Below are 22,662 nucleotides of genomic sequence, written 5' to 3'. Positions count from 1 at the left end.
GTGAGGAACATGAGTTGGACATGGGTGGGGGCCTGCTGGCAGGTGCCCCACAGTGCTGGGGGGTGGGGGTGGTGGGGAACATGAGTGGGGGCCTAGTGGGGGCTGCCCCTGCACTGCTGGGGGGGTGGGGGGGGTGGGAGACATGAGTGGGGGCCTGGTGTCGGGCTGCCCCTGCACTGCTGGGGGTGGGGGTGATAGGGGACATGAGTGGGGGCCTGGTGGAGGGTGCCCCACAGTGCTGGGGGGTGTGGGTGCAGGGGTACATGAGTTGGACATGGGTGGGGGCCTGCTGGCAGGTGCCCCACAGTGCTGGGGGGTGGGGGTGGTGGGGAACATGAGTTGGACATGGGTGGGGGCCTGCTGGCAGGTGCCCCACAGTGCTGGGGGGTGGGGGTGGTGGGGAACATGAGTTGGACATGGGTGGGGGCCTGCTGGCAGGTGCCCCACAGTGCTGGAGGGTGGGGGTGCTGGGAGACATGGGTGGGGGCCTGGTGGAGGCTGCCCCTGGTGACTGGGGGGGTGGGGTGGTGGAAGACATGGGTGGGGGCCTGGTGGAGGCTGCCCCACAGTGCTGGGGGGTGGGGGTGCAGGGGTACATGAGTTGCACATGGGTGGGGGCCTGCTGGCAGGTGCCCCACAGTGCTGGGGGGTGGGGGTGGTGGGGAACATTAGTAGGACATGGGTGGGGGCCTGCTGGCAGGTGCCCCACAGTGCTGGGGGGTGGGGGTGGTGGGGAACATGAGTTGGACATGGGTGGGGGCCTGCTGGCAGGTGCCCCACAGTGCTGGGGGGTGGGGGTGGTGGGAGACATGGGTGGGGGCCTGGTGGAGGCTGCCCCTGCACTGCTGGGGGTGTGGGGGTGGTGGGAGACATGGGTGGGGGCCTGGTGGAGGCTGCCCCTGGGGAGTGGGGGGTGGGGGTGGTGGGAGACATGGGTGGGGGCCTGGTGGAGGCTGCCCCTGGTGGCTGGGGGGTGGGGGTGCTGGGAGACATGGGTGGGGGCCTGGTGGAGGGTGCCCCACACTGCTGGGGGGGTGGGGGTGGTGGGAGACATGAGTGGGGGCCTGGTGGGGGCTGCCCCTGCACTGCTGGGGGGATGGGGGTGGTGGGAGACATGGGTGGGGGCCTGGTGGAGGCTGCCCCTGGTGGCTGGGGGGTGGGGGTGCTGGGAGACATGGGTGGGGGCCTGGTGGAGGCTGCCCCTGCACTGCTGGGGGGTGGGGGGGTGGGAGACATGGGTGGGGGCCTGCTGGAGGCTGCCCCTGGGGAGTGGGGGGTGGGGGTGGTGGGAGACATGGGTGGGGGCCTGGTGGGGGCTGCCCCTGGTGACTGGGGGGGTGGGGGTGGTGGGAGACATGGGTGGGGGCCTGGTGGAGGCTGCCCCTGGTGACTGGGGGGGTGGGGGTGGTGGGAGGCATGGGTGGGGGCCTGGTGGAGGCTGCCCCTGGTGACTGGGGGGGTGGGGGTGGTGGGAGACATGGGTGGGGGCCTGGTGGAGGCTGCCCCTGGTGACTGGGGGGGTGGGGGTGGTGGGAGACATGGGTGGGGGCCTGGTGGAGGCTGCCCCTGGTGACTTGGGGGGTGGGGGTGGTGGGAGACATGGGTGGGGGCCTGGTGGAGGCTGCCCCTGGTGGCTGGGGGGTGGGGGTGCTGGGAGACATGAGTGGGGGCCTGGTGGGGGCTGCCCCTGCACTGCTGGGGGAGTAGGGGTGGTGGGAGACATGAGTGGGGGCCTGGTGGGGGCTGCCCCTGCACTGCTGTGGGTGGGGGTGATAGGGGACATGAGTGGGGGCCTGGTGGAGGGTGCCCCACAGTGCTGGGGGGTGGGGGTGCAGGGGTACAAGTGTTGGACATGAGTGGGGGCCTGCTGGCAGGTGCCCCACAGTGCTGGGGGGTGGGGGTGGTGGGGAACATGAGTTGGACATGGGTGGGGGCCTGCTGGCAGGTGCCCCACAGTGCTGGGGGGTGGGGGTGGTGGGGAACATGAGTTGGACATGGGTGGGGGCCTGCTGGCAGGTGCCCCACAGTGCTGGGGGTGGGAGTGATAGAGGACATGAGTGGGGGCCTGGTGGAGGGTGCCCCACAGTGCTGGGGGGTGGGGGTGCAGGGGTACATGAGTTGCACATGAGTGGGGGCCTGCTGGCAGGTGCCCCACAGTGCTGGGGGTGGGGGTGCTGGGAGACATGGGTGGGGGCCTGGTGGAGGCTGCCCCTGGTGGCTGGGGGGTGGGGGTGGTGGGAGACATGGGTGGGGGCCTGGTGGAGGGTGCCCCTGGTGACTGGGGGTGCAGGGGGACATGCGTTGGTGGGCAGTAGTGCAAGTTGACATGTGGGTTGGCTGGGGGGCATGGCCATGGTGGATGGGGTGCCTGCAGGACATGTGCAGGGTAGGCCCTTGTGGTGTGAGCCACCTGCAGGGACCGTGGAGGGTGTAGAGGGAACACCTGGGAGGGCCCACACGTGCAATTCACGTGTGGTGCTCCCCGCGCACCCCTGTAATACACGTACCCTGATGGAATCACGTGTCGAACTTCCCCCGCACCCCGAAATACACGTACCCTGCTGAAATCGCGTGTGGAACTTCCCCCGCACCCTGAAATACACGTACCCTGATGGAATCGCGTGTGTAACTTCCCCTGCACCCTGAAATACACGTACCCTGCTGATATCGCGTGTGGAACTTCACGCGCACCCCTGAAATGCACGTACCCTGCTGAAATCGCGTGTGGAACTTCCCCCGCACCCCGAAATACACGTACCCTGATGGAATCGCGTGTGTAACTTCCCCTGCACCCTGAAATACATGTACCCTGCTGATATCGCGTGTGGAACTTCACGCGCACCCCTGAAATACACGTACCCTGCTGAAATCACGTGTGGAACTTCCCCCGCACCCCGAAATACACGTACCCTGGTGGAATCGCGTGTCTAACTTCCCCTCCACCCTGAAATACACGTACCCTGCTGATATCGCGTATGGAACTACACGCGCACCCCTGAAATACACGTACCCTGCTGATATCACGTGTGGAACTTCACGCGCACCACGAAATACACGTACCCTGCGGAAGTCACGTGTGTAACTTCCCCTGCACCCTGAAATACACGTACCCTGCTGAAATCGTGTGTGGAACTTCCCCTGCACCCTGAAATACACGTACCCTGATGGAATCACGTGTGTAACTTCCCCTGCACCCTGAAATACACGTACCCTGCTGATATCGCGTGTGGAACTTCACGCGCACCCCGAAATACACGTACCCTGCGGAAATCGCGTGTGTAACTTCCCCTGCACCCTGAAATACACGTACCCTGCTGAAATCACGTGTGGAACTTCCCCCGCACCCCGAAATACACGTACCCTGGTGGAATCGCGTGTCTAACTTCCCCTCCACCCTGAAATACACGTACCCTGCTGATATCGCGTATGGAACTACACGCGCACCCCTGAAATACACGTACCCTGCTGATATCACGTGTGGAACTTCACGCGCACCACGAAATACACGTACCCTGCGGAAGTCGCGTGTGTAACTTCCCCTGCACCCTGAAATACACGTACCCTGCTGAAATCGCGTGTGGAACTTCCCCTGCACCCTGAAATACACGTACCCTGATGGAATCACGTGTGTAACTTCCCCTGCACCCTGAAATACACGTACCCTGCTGATATCGCGTGTGGAACTTCACGCGCACCCCAAAATACACGTACCCTGCGGAAATCGCGTGTGTAACTTCCCCTGCACCCTGAAATACACGTACCCTGCTGATATCGCGTGTGGAACTTCACGCGCACCCCGAAATACACGTACCCTGATGGAATCGCGTGTGTGACTTCCCGCGAACCCCTGAAATACACGTAGCCCGCTCCCCCAGGCCCGATCGCGTGAAAGAGTTCCCACGAACCCCTGTAATACACGTAGCCTGCTCCCCCAGGCCCGATCGCATGAGAAAGTTCACGCGCACCCCCGGAATACACGTACCCCGCTCAATCGCGTGTGTAACTTCCCGCGCAACCCCGAAATACACGTGCCCCGCTCGCAAAGGCACTATTGCTGTATGTTGCCACTTTTGTAATGCGCAGGGGCGCTACCGCCTGCCTTCGTGTGGCGGACGTGTTTCGGCTTGTGCGTGTCTTTCGCTGTGCGTGGCTTTGCCCTATTCGATTCCATGAATACGTGTGGTTCGGGTGCGTGTGGGCGTTCCGTCTGCTTCCCTGCAGTACATCCCCAGTTACGCCCTTATTTTCGCGAGTTGTTCCCCATTCCGCGCGTTACGCCCCGTGTTCCGCCCACTTTCTAGTGTATGCGCCGAGGTTGTGCGCTTTCACTGTGCGCGTCGCGCACGTCTTTCGGGATGTTGCAGTGACGTGTGCGCCATGCACAGGTTTGCCGCACATCCTGAGGAAGACACGCGCAGGGACTTCCATGTATCATGTTTCCATGTAGCCTGCTTGCGCCTGCTTGCGCGTAGATTTTCGGCGCACGTTTGTTCCATGAATCGGCCCCTTAATTTGGCAATTTTCACAAGATCGCACCTCTAAAGACACTGCCCAGTAAGACTGGCCTCAAATGTATGTACGTTTTGGGCTCAAGCCAACTTCTGCATATTATTGTATTTGTTTTATTGTATCTGCTTTTCTGAGTGACCAGCACCTTGATGCTTAGGGCTTAGCATGCTCAAAATATGTCACAATAAATAAATAAACATATCACAAAACATTCCTTTTCACCTTGTACATCAGGCCATTCATAGGTCTGTGGGATTTCACCTACTTTCCCCGACTAAGGTCTGGATACAGAGGCACATTACACCGAAAATTAGACTAGCCTGGTCCACTGTGCAACTATGGTTGTGATTTATATTATTTATATTATTAATACTATTATTATTAATATTGTATTAATTGAGCACACAACTAGCTTCAGGAAACAATACAGTGTTTTATGAGTGAAACAGATCATAAAAGAAAAATACAAGGGAGTGAAAAGATAACAGCAGAGGAGGGGGAGGGGGCAATTGAGCAGCAGGAGATCTTCAAGCAGCCAGGGCAGGAAACAGGTGGGAGAGGTGGCAAATCAAGGGGGTGGGTGAACTTGAATGTTACGAAAGAGGTAATCCTTAAATATGATGATCTTGTGATATTGAAATGTAGAAGTTGGGGGCTCGTCTTTTTCATGGGGAGGAGGTTATAGGGTCTGATTTGGTCAGTATACCATCCTTGTAACATAGCATAGCATGTATTGCAATGCATTTTCAGTATAAGCTTTACATATTGACATGTAGTACACACTGAAATACAAAAATACATGTATTACATGTATTAGGTTCATAAAGCCTACATATCAAAAAGGGGTTTAAGGGAAATGTGCAAAATCACTTGGAAAGGGCAAAAAGCATGCATGTAAGATGGGGAGTTGCCTACATATGGGTGTCTGATAAATACAGTTAAAGTGAAATATGAACTTAATTGTGTAATGTGGGTGTGTCTTCTCTGTAGGTGGCACAGCAGGGTAAGTGTTCAAAATATTAGTATTTGGAGGTCTAATGCATTTTTGAATTCCAGGCAAGATCTGGGGGTTCACTGTGTGGGAGTTGTGGATTCATGTACATTTATATATTTTCCTGTTGATGTCTCTGCTCCTATTCATATTCATCATTTTCCTGACATCACAAATAAGTTATGTATATTTGAGGGTTGTATATTGATGACTGTCCCTCAGGAAATAGATAATGATTTTTGAAGGAGTCCTAAGCCCCTTCTCTTTCATCAGGGGCTTTAAGTTCCTTTTCCTATTCACAAGAAATTGCAGCCCAATCAGAGGTATGCAGGCACATTTTTTCTCATGGGGCAAACAACAACTGTAAATGCTATTGTTTTGTTTTACCTTATTTTTGTCTCATGCTCACCGTGACATATTACCTTCAGGTACTATGAAGTAGGAACTATCATGGTTTCACGTATTGGTATGAGCATCAGTACTGCAACAATTATTTCTTTCAATCGTGATGACTTGAGCCATTCATCTGTTTCCCAGATTAAGCCCTCTTTTCTCCGGTTGCTGGTCTGTCTCTGATGGGTAAATTTGGTCAACTGAATTGTTTGGTCTACTTTTATATGGCTTCTTTATGTGTTTCATATTTGTATTATTATACTGTCAAATAGGAAATCAGTATGGCAACAGTCATGACTATAAAGTGTCAAAAAAACTATTTTCAAACCTACTAAATGTTAAACATGCACTTACTTTGAGTTAACATTTAATTGATTCAATGCACTACCATTTTTAAATTAATCAATAGGCACATTCTCAAAGACAAGTTTAATGAACACATTGTGGCTCTGTCATGTTGGTCTTCCTATATGATTTCTGATTTGTGGTTGCCACATATGTCTCATGCAGACTATCAAATTTCATGCCTCTTAATATTTCTAATTATTGCCTCTTTGTGTTTTTACCTCTCTCTCCCTACCTTTCGCTTGCTTGGACTCATCATAAATGAACTATATGTGTTCTATTGGCGATATTGCCCCAATTGAATAACATGATGTGCTCTACTTGATTCATTTTGATAAGACATATGCAAATGACATGGCAAACAGTTTTAACTATCACAGCTATGATGGATTGTACACAATTTGGTGGAATTGGAGAGATGTTGGCACATATTCTGGGTGATTTTGACTGTATGATAACATGTCCAGACTGGAGGGGTCGAAACAAGTGTTGGCTGTAAATGAATCAATCTTGCAGATCTTCATTTACAAATTAAAACCAAATTTTGAATACACTACTTATATAAGTGTAATTAATACTGCATCCTGATCAAATAGAATGTCATGAAGCAAGTAGATAATTGTTCATGCTGACCCAGCACATTCTCTGCATAGAAATTGTGGTTGTCATTGTTATTGATACTAGCATGTCTCTTTACCAGACAGGATACTTTGCCATTCACTGTACTTTTTGGGCTTGAATGATTTCTTTCTAGAGGGAACTCTTAAAATGTATGATTTGGATTCTTGACATTTGGGATTAATACAGTTTGTACCCGTATAGTACATAAGTACTATGTGTACTATCATTTATTTTAATATCTATTAAAATGATCGGCTAGTTTTCTGTCACACATGTTTAAACAATGTAATATTCATATGGACACCTAGGTATGCAAATATTTGTAATGATTCCAGAAGGATGTTACTGATGTTGAATTAGACAGTTTTACATTTAGGTTAGATTGACAGGAAGGCCATACCATTTGTTCTACTCACATTGACGCTAAACCTGATTTCACTGCAATAATCTTTGGCTTAATGCATCCATTTTCTGTGATGATTGGGAGTTCTTCAAAGTAGGGCCCATTTATAAACAAAGAGTGAAATCTGGACATGTAATGATTTAAATGTTGGTTTAATGTCATCAGTCGATAGTTTGAAGAGTATTGGGGTTAAGAGGTAAGCCTGCATTTTAACATCTGCTCAAATTCATTGTCCCTCATTCCGAGTTGGGTGGTAGGGTTTACCGGCACCAGTAAGGATGCCGGTGCCGGTAAACCCTTACCGCCCTATTCCGAGGTCCCTTAGCGGGACCCGCAAAGGATGTGTGGTCTAACCACACATCCTTTGCGGGTCCCGCTAAGGGACCAGGGCACTAATAACAGGCCCACTATTTGCAGGCCCATAATTAGCACCTTACACATTCCCATTGAGCCCTATGAGGGCTCAAATTGGAATGGGGAATGGTTTACTGAATGGGGACTTACTGGTCCTCCAAGGTCGAAATGACCCGGTAATTCCCCATTCAGCCAGACCGAACCCGTGTTTGGAGGCAGGGATGGTGCTAATAGCACCATGGCTACCTCCAAACTCGGAATGAGGCCCCTTGTCTTGCTTATCATGTCATAAAGCCTTATGAATTTCTGTGGTGTGATGCTCACACATAAATGCACCACTGTGGTTCTCAGTAAATGATCATGTTTCAATTCTTTCTTGCTCTATTGCTAAGCTCTCTCCCCTTTATTGAAGGTCTGCAAGATGCAGACATTTCTTTCAATGATCGTGTAAAGTAAAGCTTCTGAGTGAAATTCATGAGTTTAATATTTGTGGGCATTCCCTTACATGGGTTACACTGAAAAAGGCTACAGTATTAATAGACAGCATGGTTGATGGTAACAAAAAAAGACTCATTGGTATGATTTGAAACTGTTCTTTTTACTTTTAAGTATAAGAGACAAATGACATTGTACTTGTTCTCCAAAACAGCATCCCAAAGAGCTGCTCACAATGTCGATACTTTGTTGAAACCTTTTGTTTGAATTCCATTTGGCTCTGGTGATTCAGTCCTGGCCAAGAAAAATATTCAATATTCCAGTATGTACTTGTTTCACCAGCTTTTAGTTTTTTTGTTCCAAATTCTTTCTTTCTATTTCCTTTGGTTCGTTCTTTCCCCTCACCTACTGCTGTATCCGGGACACTCAAGATTGTCTCAGAATGTTTTAACTATACTATGTCAGTGTTACTTAATTAATATGTAGAACCTTTGCAAATCTGCAACCAGATTTACTGTTTTTTTTCTCCATTTGATGACTCAATAAATACAACGTATTAATAGTTTAAAAGGGCTATTTTTGGCTTGATTAGTTCCTTATACTAATCTATGCAAATGTGTATTTCTTCTTCTGTGCTTTTTATTACAGTTCATGTTTTAATTATTTGCAGGCTAAATCAAATCAACCCTTACTTTCCCCTTTTTAAGGTTTGCAAGAAGAGCAGTCTAGATTTCCATGACTTTCTACATATAGGTCGATCAGGATCTAGTTTTGACCCGGTCCTTTCCAAAATGTATCACCCTTATAATCTCAGTAATTTGTTCAACTGTTTCAAATGTGACTACCTGTTTGAGATACTTGCCTGATACCAAGTTAGTTATCAGAGCTTAGACCCTCAGGATTGTTTAATTTACTGAACTAGCTGATTCACTCTACTTGCATGAACAAGGTAAAGATACAGTCAAATCTATCTTGGATGTTCATCTCACGAGCTTCCAACACCCATAAAGATTGATTTTCTTAGTCTGTGCTGCTATCTACAATTCCATCCACAGATGTATATTAGCCCCTTCCTGAGCCTGGAGAATGTTAGACTTACATTTCAATTGAACTGCTATTAGGTATGCTATTCCCTTGCTCCTGCTTCAGTGAATTCATGAGTTATTTTGCCTTCTCCCTGTACTCCTTTGTGAACCTGCCCCATAACTGGGATTGGATGTTTGCCAAATTCTTTAGCTTGACAGTAAATAGTTCATATGCCTAGTTCTTTAACATCCCAAATGACCCTGCAGTATCATACTGGCTATAAGATGACAGTTATTTTTTACAAGATATTCCATTATTCATCTGTGAAGCACAGAGTCCCACAATAGTCGCCTTTGGTTTGTGTTAGGTGAATATGCCCCCACTTCTACTATGCCCAGCTGACAATAAGCAATCCGGTAAGAGTTTAATGAAAGCCCAAGGGCTGCATGATCACTTCCCACTGTCCCTTCTTCTAAAATGTCTCTAACAAAAGTCCAATTGTGTACCACTGCTAACAAATTATCTTTACTAGAGTCACTCATGGCTAGGGTAAATGTTGATATACTGGAGAGTGCCCCTTTGTACCACTATTTAATATGCTCATAGAAACTATCTGTTTGATTTCATGGATGGATTTACTTTCTCTGCCTATTTTCATGAAAAGTATGTTAAGTGGTGAGAAAACACGAACTGACTATTCATTCCCTTTCTGTTTGCCTATGAGAGGCATTGAAATCTACTGTATTAGGAAAAAAGGCGGTTTGTGATCAATAGTTGTGTAATTATGTTATGCTGCTTCTAAAATGATAGTCAAATCCCCCTATAATCCTGGCTGATGCCAATCATATATACATGTTAAAGGACCACAACCTGCTCTCCACTCTTTCCAACCTCTCAGTACATACCTCTTGGGTTAATGTTGTGAGCATTTTAATGTCATGTGTTTTTATATATGCCAAAGATATACCCACGGATAAGCCCACCGAGTTTCTCTCACTCTAGTTTAGGATGTGGGTGGACAGAAATATTGAAACTCATCTACAACATATTATTTGAGTCATCTGATCTCCTACTAGTAATCAAACAAGGGTGGTTGAAGTAGAAGAGGGCGGTCCAGAGCAGACTTTAGACATGAGAGGAGGTAAAAAAAATGTTTAAAACTGACCATGGGTCATTATCCCTACAGCAGAACTAGTCAGGAGTTAAGAGTCGTGGAAATCAGGTCCCTAGAAAAGAGAGATGGTAAGGGAGACCTATACATTCTGTCCATAGCCTAACCCTGACAAATGGTACCTCAGCTTGGTGGGACCTACCTCATCCCTGCCAGTGAAAAGGGCCCAAACAATAGGCTGAACTTGTGCCATGTTGACCAGGGAAGAATCTTCCCAATGAGTCAAGCCGAGAGGGCAAACATGCACATCACACACAGAGAACTCAACAGTACTGCAGATTAGAGACAAAATAAATCTAACTCAAGATCTGTTTAAGACTTCTTCGTCTTTCTTTGAGCATGATCAGAGTCAAACAAAGTGACTTCTTTTTTCTTTGGATGTCGTCAGAGAAAGGAGAGAGAGACAGAGAGACAGCGTGTCTAGGAGGGAGAGAAATTAAGAGGCTGAGAGAGAGAGAGACAGAGAGAGAAGCAAGAGAGTCATGAAGTGAGAGACTATCTCCCTGTAATTCCCTTATTAGCTGCTTATGTGATGATGTGGGGGAAGGCAAGGACTAGGAACAACTGCTATTTGCTGAACAGAAGAGGCTTTTTGGTATTCCCTGCAAAAGAGCACTTAGATGTTCCCATTGCTCAATTCTTCCCAAACCCCAAATTTGTTGTGTTCTCATCACTAACATAACTATTACATTAATACCCTTGTGCTGTGTAGTTGTTCATCAGACTCTGTGACACTACTTGAAGATCTACGTTTAGAGATATCTGCAAAGATTTAATCTGTTTTTCTGAGCATTTAGCTCAGTGCACTACATATTTGCCTTGGTGATCTGTGCTCAGATTTACAGATTCAGGTCACAACACATCCATTCATTCTTTCATGGGTATAAAAAAAATCAAAACGGTGAAAGGTTTAACAGCAATCATTCTAGAAAAATGTGAATTATTTTTGTGACAGTACCCGTTTACTGAAGCAATTGTAACCAGGTGCTGTGTCACTGGGAGAGCCAGGTTTTGGCACAAGGAGGGGTGAAGTGCTCCTCCGGGTGCACCAGTAATGTGGGGTCACTCCCATTTCACTACTTTTTGCAGGTATAAAGCAACTGTTTATTAGGCGGTATGGCTTTTGTACATTGTGCCTGTTGGTTGCATTATTTATTTGGTTTGAAATTAAAAATGAAAAGAATTTCTTAAATGATTATGTTTCTGCATTTCTATTGCTGTATGCTAACTGGTAGGTGGTATGCTTTGCTTAACATTAAAGTTGGAACGGACAGGACTTTTTTTTTTACATGATACTGATACCTATATATTTTTTTTAAAACAACATAAAAACACCACAAGGAATATCTACTATATGTGACATATTCAAACATCTTATCATAAAAAAGTATCAATGTAAGGGTTGGCAGCATGAAAGCTCAGTTTGAATAAAATTTGAAGTTTTGGCAATCACATATATTGATCTGTATTAAATCCATCAACAAGGCAATGACAAACTAGCATTCATTAACACAAGCATTCACTAGTAACCAATGTATTAGCCTTGTAATGTGGCCATACATTACAAAACTACAGACTACAATGGAAAACAGCTTTAATATTTTACATAATTTCTATTACACAGGTTCCCTGGCACAGAAAAGCCAACCTGTGTCTTAACATCACAGCTGAAAATATATAGCATGATATTAGACATGATGTGTGATAAAACAATCACAGAAGCATATACAAATAAGGAGGATGACAGTGTCCCTGAAGCTTCAGGGCACTATCATGCCCAAAAATATCTCCTATCCAAATATGAGGTAAATTCATAGCCAACATTGGCAATGAAACATAGCAAACGCACACAACACAATAGAACACATATTGCAATATTTGCCATCATTTCCCAGAGTGTATACTCACACAATGCTCCCTGCTATCAAAAAGGCATTTGAGCTTAAAATAAATATCCCTGATTTCAAATACCGCATTGCAACATTCTGTAGCCTAACACTGGCTGGTTGAAACCCAGGTTCTTCAACTCAGAACTGGATGAAAACAAATGAGCAACACTGACACCCCACAGAATGAACACACAAATGGCAAGACAGTGGACTAGCCCTGACCGCGATGAAGTGCAGGGAAGTGGAGGGACCTCCAAATGAGAGGGAGACTCAGGTGCACCTGTTCCTATAGGAGGCCCTACCGGAAACAAAGGAGAGAGATAGGACCTAAGTTGAACCACAGACAGACGGCATTAGAATTAAAGTGGAAAGAGTAGCAACCAAACAGATATACCACAGGGCCCAGGGAGCTCAAGGCCACAGGCAAGAAGTCCCCCCACCCTCAAGACGCCCAGGGAGGTGATGGTGGCTGCACACCAGGATGTGCCAGGGGACAAAGTGATGTAGACATCCATTAGTATGAACACAGGGGAGTGGTTGACATATCACCACTAAATAGCCCTGCTAACGATCCACAACTCTGCACAGAAAATAGGAGTGAGACCCCTCGCACACCACAATGCACAACACTGGCAAGAATATATGCCACAGGTGGCCAAAACTGAGGGGGTACGATAAGGTATCACCACTAACCATCCCCACTTAAAAAACGGATCCCTCTGATTACACCTCTTAAACTCTAAACTAAGCACAACCATACCTCAACAGCACAACAAACTGCACGCACTTCACTACACTGCAGCAATGAAAAAATGCACAGCCTCGCACAACAGCAGATGACAACTACTGACACAAAATGATCACCTACGCTCAGCGAATGGTGTAAACGGAACTGACGCTGCCAACAGCACATCACAACTCTCTTGCACTTTTTTCCTGCTCAGTCCTACAAACTTACCCCCCTACACCTTATCCTCTTTTCTGATCTGCCAGAGCACCAGGGAATCACTCAGGTGGTGAATGTGCACAGTATAAATATTGTTTAACATGACATAACATAGCATAACATAAATGCACTCAAACATATACAAATAGCTAGGCTAAATCTATTCCTGAAAATGTAGGGTGAAATTCTGAGCAAAGTTCCTCCTGTACTTTGCTGACATATGGAGAGAAATATACTACTGCCTGTCTCTGTAGATGCTTTGCTTAGATAGATTAGGACCAACTTTTCCTCTGTCCCAGCAACACACATATGAATTCCACAAATCACAAAAATACACAACCTTCAAAAATTGTCGTAATTTCCCTTAGTGTAATATAAGGTTCTCTGGCACTAGGATGGACTAAAAGACATCATATGTCCAAACAGCTGAAGTTTGAGTGCTAAATATATACCCAATAACACATCAAATAAATATCCCAGAACAACTAAGCAGTGGCCATGATCTGATTGTGAAATGAGATTATAGAGATATGTAATCCCAGAAGAGTGAGTGACAAGTGGTATGAACCCATTCAGGCTGAATTCACTAAAAAAGTTTAGACTCATCAACAGAACATTAGGAGTCACCAATGAGAACTGTGTGATGTTATTCCATCCGATGAAGGAGAAGATCTTTGCAATATCCATATTTGTCCTCCTAAATGTAATCTTCATGGGATTTCTGATGAGCATATCCTTAAAATCTACGTAATTCTCAAACCTACATCATGCAAAGGCAATGTTTGTACCACCAGTATCATTCATGGAGCGATTGAAAGTCTCTCATCTTTGATTGTCCATATTGTCAACTCCTCATTTTCTACCTCATGTATACCTATGGGGCTGAAGGAGGTATGGGTTAAACCTTACTTAAAAAAAACTATGTTGGACCCAGAGGTTGCGGGGAACTACCGTCCTATCACTAATGTCCATTTGCTATTGAAAATCATGGACAAAACGTTTTACCTGCAACTTCAGTATCATATTGCAGACACTTGTCTGTTGGGCCTGCGCAAATCCGAGATCAGGAAGTGTCATTGAACTGAAACTGCTCTGATTGACATAAGAGACAATCTCACAGGAATTATTCATACTGTGTCTGCCACAACATGGATTGGGTCTTTCCTTGGTCCAAGATTTTCAAGGGTATTGTCCACAGACTTTAAAGGATCCCCTGTCCATCTCTCATGTGGAGTACAAAAGGTTATCCTGCTTATCCCCCCCTTACTTTTTAACAGACATATTTGTCTGCTTTTTCGATCTTTTGGACAAAGTTGGGGTGAAATACACCAATTATAGGGATGATATTCATCTTAGCTTTGAGCTGGCTGGAAACTAAGATTCTGATTCCCTTGCCATCAACCATGCCTATTCGGTGGTAGACACATGAATGGTTGCTAATTCTCTGGCTATGAATGACAGCAACACAAAACTGTTATTCGTAGGATCAGATCAGCATCTAAAAAATCTGAACAGCTCATACCATCAAATCAAAATTGCAGGATGTAACATTCCAATGGTTCAAACAGTCAAAACACTGGGGGTCATTTTTGACTCAAATTTGATCATGAAAAATCATGTGGCACAACTTCGATCTACCTGTGCTTATCCTACCAAACTGAATCAGCAGGTTAAGCCCTATTTATCTTTAAAAAAAATTGGGCGTATTTTGTGGGTACCCTCATTAATACCAAAATCAACTACTGTATTGGTCTGTAAATGTGTACATCTAAAATCAACTTGCAGTCACTACAAATTATTCAAACTGGGGATATCAGAGCATTGAATGTTCTGAAGAAAACTGCACATGTGCCAGAGGCCAGAACATCACTTCATTGGTTATCTTTTTTCCATAGAGTGACTCATAAGATCCTAACATTAGTACATAAATATAGGACAGGTAATGCCCCGAAATATCTTCAGTATTGTTTGAAAGAGGCCGCTATAATTAGGGTGCTTGGTTCAAATGGAAATAGCAAACTCCACCATCCACAGTGTAAGCTTAAGAATTTTGGTGGAGCAAGCCTTGATCACTGTTCCCCAAATCTCTCCAATGAGATACTAGATGCAGTACGAGAGGTATCAAATCTCTCTAGCTTTAAGAAAGCTATAAAGACATACTTACTTAATTCTAATGATCAAGCTAGCACTCTAGATGTGTGCTTGGATGTGTTTGTTCATAATATATTTCTTTTGCTGGTTTCCTTTTGTGTTGTTTGTTCTATCCTGTATTTTTGAGCACACTGAGGCCATTTGGTGAGATGCATGTTATAAGTAATAAATACATTAATTAATTAAAATATAATGAGACTAGCTGCATAGCTTTTCTATGAGATGTCATGGAAGCAAAGGACTGAATGATTTTATCAAGTCCACTGTGTCGACCAGGTCTCTTTCAATACTAAGGAAACCTAAATTGGAAATCCGGTTGTCATCCATTGTTGACCTTAAGTAAGGTTTGATCAATTTCAGTCTGCTAAAACTTTGTTCTATAGCATCAATACTTACAGACAATGTCAGGATGATTCTGTACAAAATATCAAGCTTTAGTTAAACATTTTGCATATCATTGACTATTAATAATGACAGAACAGTGTTTCTGAAATCTTGAAACCTCACAGTCATCTGATTAACAGAAGGATCAAAAATAACGTTTTCACTTTGAATGCTTGTTTCCCACTCGCCACAGGTTTATCATCTGCTATTTGCACCACTTCCATTTTTGTTGAAGGTGTGCTAATGTCCCACCATTTTCAGCAAGGTCCTTTGCATGTGTTTCTAACTGAGCAAACATATCATCTAAAGGAAACTTCTCCAGTTTTTTGCAGAATTTGACTATCATGTGTTGTGCAGTTACTAAGTACTACTTTGCAAATATGTATTTTATACATAGTTTGCAGTACTATGAGCCAAAGCTTAATACAAGATTAATTTCTAAAGTTTCTATGGTTTTCAAGAGCCCCTGTGCCTCAGAAAGCACTTTGGCATTTGGTATGCACCCACTGGGCATTACATTCAAAGATGTGCTAAATGCTAAAATGTGTTATATATCTGAGTCTACTCCCTTCTTATGGCGGTCTCATCTTGTGTCTGATTGTATTTTTTAATGTTAGTGCTGTTTCTTTTATGTCATGCTCCTGTTGCTCTTCCTGTAAATCTTTAGTGTGAGGCAATCTACTACTAAGGAAAATGTGCAGTGACTCAAGTGTAACAAAAAATAGCCTTCCCTTTCTACACAAGTGTGCTGCATCAATCAGCACAAGGTTTAAGTTGTGTGTGCAACAATTAACATATATAGCTTAGGGCAAGCCTTGTTTCACAAGTGCTTGACATCCAGCAATACATCCTGACATACTGCTTGAACCATCATACCCCTGCCCACGTATTAAGGAAACAGCAAGTACTCTTGCCCTAATGTTGATATTAAAGGTTTGTAAAAATCTGGTGATCCTTCTCCAGGAAGTTCATCAAATGTAATAAAATGTTCAGATGCATTAAGAGATTAGGAACATTGATTGAATCTGCTGACATGTATTGTATAGTCAATAATGACACTATAGAATGTGGCCATTTTAGCTGCTTCAAAGAAAACATCTAGTGCATCTTTCACTGGTGCAGAAATAAATCATTCTGAATGTCATGGATCAAATATGTGTCATTCTGTTTAATAATAAATAATAAATAATCTTGTAACATAAATAACACCAAGTGGTTCAACAATTGACATTGACTGGGAAACAGCATTGCTTTCATCCTGCTTGTCAGTTGAACATGTTGAGGAGATCTTCAATGCAGACAAAATATCTTGAGACAATGGTGTTGCTTCTGCAAGTGTTGCTTTGCTGACCTGTTTTTGTCCTGTGGCACCAGCTAGTTTGTGCTTAGCTGATGAATCTGGCTTCATTGTCATCTATTCTGTAGTTCTGCAGAAAAGGAAGGGAAGCAACATGAGTTTTTTGGGCATGAGCTAAAACCAGCCCATATGTATTGGGCATGCATTAGTATGCGCGCTAGCTACACCAATGATTAGCTAATGTATGATGTCTTATAAATTTAATTTGCACAATGCTTAGCATTTGCTGCCCATCATATAAACCCATTATGCTTCGAATATCTTCTAGATGAGTCCTAATTGGCCAGCAGTGTATATACATTCTCCAAAATGAATTAATGTCATGTAGGTATGTTTGTATGGCATTTCATGGATTGAGGTGTCAAATGTAATGACTGAAAGCAGTGGTGTCAAGATAAGCAGGCTCTTCTATGCTACAAGTAGAAGCTAAATATGTCTATTAAACTATAATTTGAGGATGAGCCTTCTTCTATTCACATTTTTATTAGTTTAACAAGCATTACGCAAAACAAACATATTCATGTTATATCAGTACACTAAAAACACAAAACAACATATCAAATACATCACAGAAGATTGAAGGACCATAGGCAAGTAGTAGAGAATAAAAAGACATGTTAAGTAACCAGATCAAGGAGCCTACCGCAAATAAGATCAAATAAATTCATCTTTTTTTTGCTTCTGTAGAGAATAAGTCTCTCCATCCTGGCCAGCTGTCTTAGGTCAAAAACCCATTCTGAAAATTGTGGTATCCCCACATCTTTCCATTTTCTTAGAATTACTTTTTGGGCAGAATTAGATGCCCTGTAAAACCAACATCTGTGAGGGTATGTGAGATCAGCCACCAAAGCATCTTTGCCCAGACTCAAACTTGCATAGTCAAATTCAACATCAAGCATGAGAACCTCATTCATTTTCAATGACAGTTTCCTCCAGAATGCTCTGAACTCATAGCATTCCCAAATCATGTGTTCAAATGTTCCTTTAGAATGTCTGCATCTCCAGCACGCTTCCAAATCAAGAAGACCCCTTTTATGAAGCTTTTCAGGTGTCCAAAAAATCTTATTAAATATCTTGATCTGACGGCTTCTTTCGCCTAGGTTTAAAGATGTTAACGCTACATTATTAAATATGTTCAGCCACCTATTTTTACTCATTTTGGAGTCTAGTATACCTGACCGTTTGGCCAAAAGTTCAAAATGTGGCTCCTTGCATTGATTCAACTGTTTGTACACTCTTGAAGCCATGTGGCCCTCTGCTTTGTAACCCTTCAGCCTTTTTTAAAAGATAATGTTGCATAACAACAACTGAATCACTTAAAGTGTTCCCATTTTTTGCATATAAGAAATTGGCACATTGTGGCCAAATGACTTGCGCAGGATCAAACAATTTGATGAAGTGGAAAGAATGGCATTTGACCCCCATTTTATGTTCACATTTGTGTTCAATAAAGGTTACTTTTGAGAAAGCATTGCAAATTTGTATGAGAACTCTTTAGAGAAAGGTTTTAGGCAATATCAGTATCAGTCATCAAAGGTCTTGTCATAGTTCATTTGTCCCAATCAAATGATGTCTGTAGGATGTGGAGACTCTAATACATGAATGCTTTTAGCTTTCACATAGGGGCAGTTAGGGGTAATCATTACTGCCTGACTGGGGCTTATTGGTAAGGTGTGCAGTATAGGATGGTGGAACTCTTCCAAATATTGAAAATGAGGCTCCTGCACGCTCTATTCCTTAGATTATAAACAAATGTTGCCTGTCAATGGCTGTCTGCAGAGCTTTTTGGGATTGCAAACTCAATCCCCTAATCCAGAGAAGAAAGGGCGATGTCCAAGGTGCAAAAACCTAATAATTATAATATGCAATCATGTTTAGTGGCTGAGACCCCTGGGTATTAAGGTGACCTGTAGAGAAGTTCTATGAGAGGGCAGGACAAAGACAGATAAGCAGGGAAATGTATTATCAGTGAAAAGACCAGTGAGCTAAAGACTTTGTTGAGACTCTCCCAGGGGCCATCCACCCAAGAACAAGTCAATGGGCTGTGTTCGTGCTGGTAGAGAGTTTCCCAGACCCCCCTCTGTTTTGCATACCAAGTAACTTTGGGTCTCACCCTAAGTTACCAGGGGAATCCAGACGTGGACCCCTTGCTCACTGCTTTTAGACGGGCACAGCTTCACCTCACTTATGATGCCCAACTAGGCTGAAACATGTGTATGGAGTTGCTGTGGTACTCTTGTTCAGAGGAGAATTGCCTAGCATTTTGGTGCTGGACTGCCAAAGATCCTGGGCAGGACAAAGACTGATATGCGGGGAAATTTCTTCTCTGTGAAAAGAACAGTGAGCTAAATACTTGGTTGAGACTCCCCCAGGGGCCCTCCACTCAAGAACAAGTCAATGGGCTGTGTTCGTGCGGGTAGAGAGTTTCCCAGACCCCCCTCTTTTTTGAGTTCTATGAGATGGCCAGGTTTGCAGATTCCCAAGGAGAGTTCAGAGATGCAAGTAATAATCCCAAAATAAGAGCTCTTTCAGTCCCCTCACGCCAGAATCTGCGATACCGAGTGATATGGGCCATGAGGCCCCTGGGTCCTTAGACATATCTTGAGGTGGGTTACTGTAGGTTTAAAACACACACACTGTCATGCATACAGTCACACACGCTTCTTGCTGCGAGAGCTCTAAGATAGGGCCTCATTACACGGAAGGCGGTAAGGGTTAACGGTCACCGGTAATGGTACCGGTGACCGTTAACCCTTACCGCCTTACTACGAGGTCCCTTTGCGGGTTGGTACTTTAACGCCTGCTTTTTAGCAGGCGTTAAAAACCAACCCACAAAGGGACTGGGGTGCTAATTAGGGTACAATGGGAATGGGGAAGGGCAATGGGGGAAGGGGGAATTACCGCCCCGCCAACCTTGGAATAGGGCGGTAATTCCCCTTTCCTCCAAGGTGGTGCCGGTATTTTACCGGCATGGACCAAGGTGCTATTAGCACCTTGGTCCACCGCCTACCGTGTAATGAGGCCCTATGTGAATTTCCGGTGGTGAGCCTCCCTTCCAACAAAGTTTTATACTCCCAGTCTCAGCAGCTCGTGCACATAACATGACACTAGGAGCATACGGACACCTGTACAAAGCGTAGAACAAAACGGGATGTCTGGTGCAACAAAAAGGGTGAGGGCCGCGATGGGGAACTGAGTTGCAGCCAAGGAACACAGCTATCAAAGTGCATAGAAGCAACCCATGTAAGAAAGTAGTACTGTGAAACAGAGTGTATTCCTTTCACACATGTCTTCATTGCAGGGATCAGTACAGAAGCAGGCCTATCAAACACGCAGAGCCTGGATGCTGGCAACATAATAATGACGTCAATGGTCCTCCCACAGGCAGACCCACGAATAAATAACCTTTCTAGTTTGCGCTCCAAGAGTGAACATGAATCACAAATTGATTTAGAGAATTCAGACACCTGTGTTGCGAGTGCATCATCAAATCATGGCTAGTCCACTGAAAAAAATCACAGCGCTAGTGAATCACTGATTTAGCTCTGAAGAGAGGGGCTCACATGGAATTGTTTGCTGACATTCAAATTGCATTCAGAGGAGTGTGCATTTCTGGGGTGTTGCTCGCCTCGGTCTATGCTGCCAGTACTGGTCTAGCACTGTCTATCAGGGGCTACAACCAAAAGACCCAGGGCCATAGTGCCCTTAGCCCCCTCTGCCCCCCCCCCCCCCCCCCCGCCCCCTAGCAACGCCCCTGGTGTGTGTCTAAAAAATCAAGGTGAAACAAGGCGGTGAAGGAGGCCAGTTTTGAGATGAGAAGAGGTGCTGTCAGTGTGAAAGAGTGCGTGTGAGAGGAGAATGCATACGAGACAAGTGTGAGATTACGATAGTTGTGAGCGATAGAACGCAAGAGAGAGAAGAGGGGTGGTCGATTGTGTGAGCTGAGAGAACTGATGTGGTTTTGAAACTGGGTAGAGCTTAGCGTGGAATGGAGAAAGGCAGGCGAATTTTAGAGGATGACAAATAAAATGTGGGCTTTGGAAAACGCAATCTGTCTACAGAAGATAAGAATAGAGCAATGGAATCTGAGAGTGCAAAAAGATGAGAGGAGCTGAGAGATTAGAAGGCAGTTGAAATGAAGGCAACACCCGCTGCCCTCAGTCCCCTTATTAATGCGCACTAAATAAATGACACCAAATTGATGTCATGAGGAGGTAGCTCAGTGAGTTGAGCTCTGCCAGCAGAGATGCATGTGAAATAACCAGCAGGTTCCCCATAAGTCTCATTGTGTTACTTTTAAGCAATAATGAACCTATCATTGAAGAACTAGAACATATAATTCAATCACTAATACAGAGGCAATCATTAGACGTGGAGTTTGTATATTAAACATTTTAATAAAAGATGCAGAGAGCTGAAGCTGATGTTCTGTGTTCATATGCCTCCCAAACATCAACTCCACTGGCCTGACATTTTAGGCAGCACCAATAAACATCGGAAGTAAAGGAAACCGTAACCAGAAGAAAACAAAGCGCACAGCACAGGGGACTTTTTAAAATTTCCTTGGGATCACTTGCTGTCGGTTACTGTGATTTCCAGGGGGTACAGCCTAGGACAATCACTTTGACTTCAATACGATGCAGAATTGGTAGTGAAGGACGGATTTGGAAATGCAGAATTAGTTATGAATACAACGCATTTGAATTTGAACGAAATGTCAAAGTGCAGGCGCAGCTCTACTATTACCATTGAAACACATAGAAGTAGAATACAATTGATTTAACATTCTTGTTAAATACAATTAGGAAGTTCCTCATTTTTCTACATCCCCATTATTTTATGAAATGAATGTTTGATGCTGCATGAAAACCCCAGCACGGATTTACCTCGTCTCGCCAATGGACAAGATATTTTTGTATTGCCTTAATTCTTGCGGGCTGTGACTGTGTGTCTGTCTGTGTGACTGACTCTATGTGCGTGTGTGTGAGAAGATGAGAGGGGCGAAGCAGAGAAAGTAGGGGTCGTGGTCAGATAGCCAATGACATTTGGAGTAATCCGATGGGTGGAAGAGTTCCATTTACTCCCCTGTTTCACCTACGAACTCTTTGGGAATGGGGAACACAGACGCACTAGCACCTTTGTTAACGGTGCTGGTGCTTCCGTGACAGTTTGCCTACCATGGCCACTGTACTCGGCAGGGTCAGCACTGCTGGGCACAGCGGCTCTGGCAGCCAACCCGTTGTGTGCCAGTCCGGAACAGTGCCGGTAGGATTACTGACAAAGTTGTTTCCGGACCGGCATTCTTGTAATGAGACCCTGGTCCGAAAGTAGGACACACACAAACTTGCATTGAGGAGAACAGTTTATGCACAAAGGAAGAAAATACATTTGAAGAGAATTGCCATGCATGCATTACGTGTAATTTACGTAAGCTTTACTTGGAAATAGATCTTGTTGTCCACTTTTCACCACTGCATTTTATGCAGGATTGATTCTGGATGAAATCTATTGTTGGCACTCACACATGGCAGGTCAGGTGGTATTCAGTGTCCAGTCACAGAGGTTGTTGTGGTCTCCGACTCCTCTACAACATCTGTCCGCCTGTGGGATGTTTCAACCCACTAGTCCAGGCCCTGCAACATTCCTGTGCATTGCTTGCATCAGTTACATCAGAATAGCCGCCGGAA

The sequence above is a fragment of the Ambystoma mexicanum genome, chromosome 5p (assembly GCF_040938575.1).
Source record: "Ambystoma mexicanum isolate Mex_15411 chromosome 5p, UKY_AmexF1_1, whole genome shotgun sequence".
NCBI lineage: Eukaryota > Metazoa > Chordata > Amphibia > Caudata > Ambystomatidae > Ambystoma > Ambystoma mexicanum.
The sequence above is the reverse complement of the archived record's forward strand: the minus strand, read 5'-3'. Positions refer to the sequence as shown.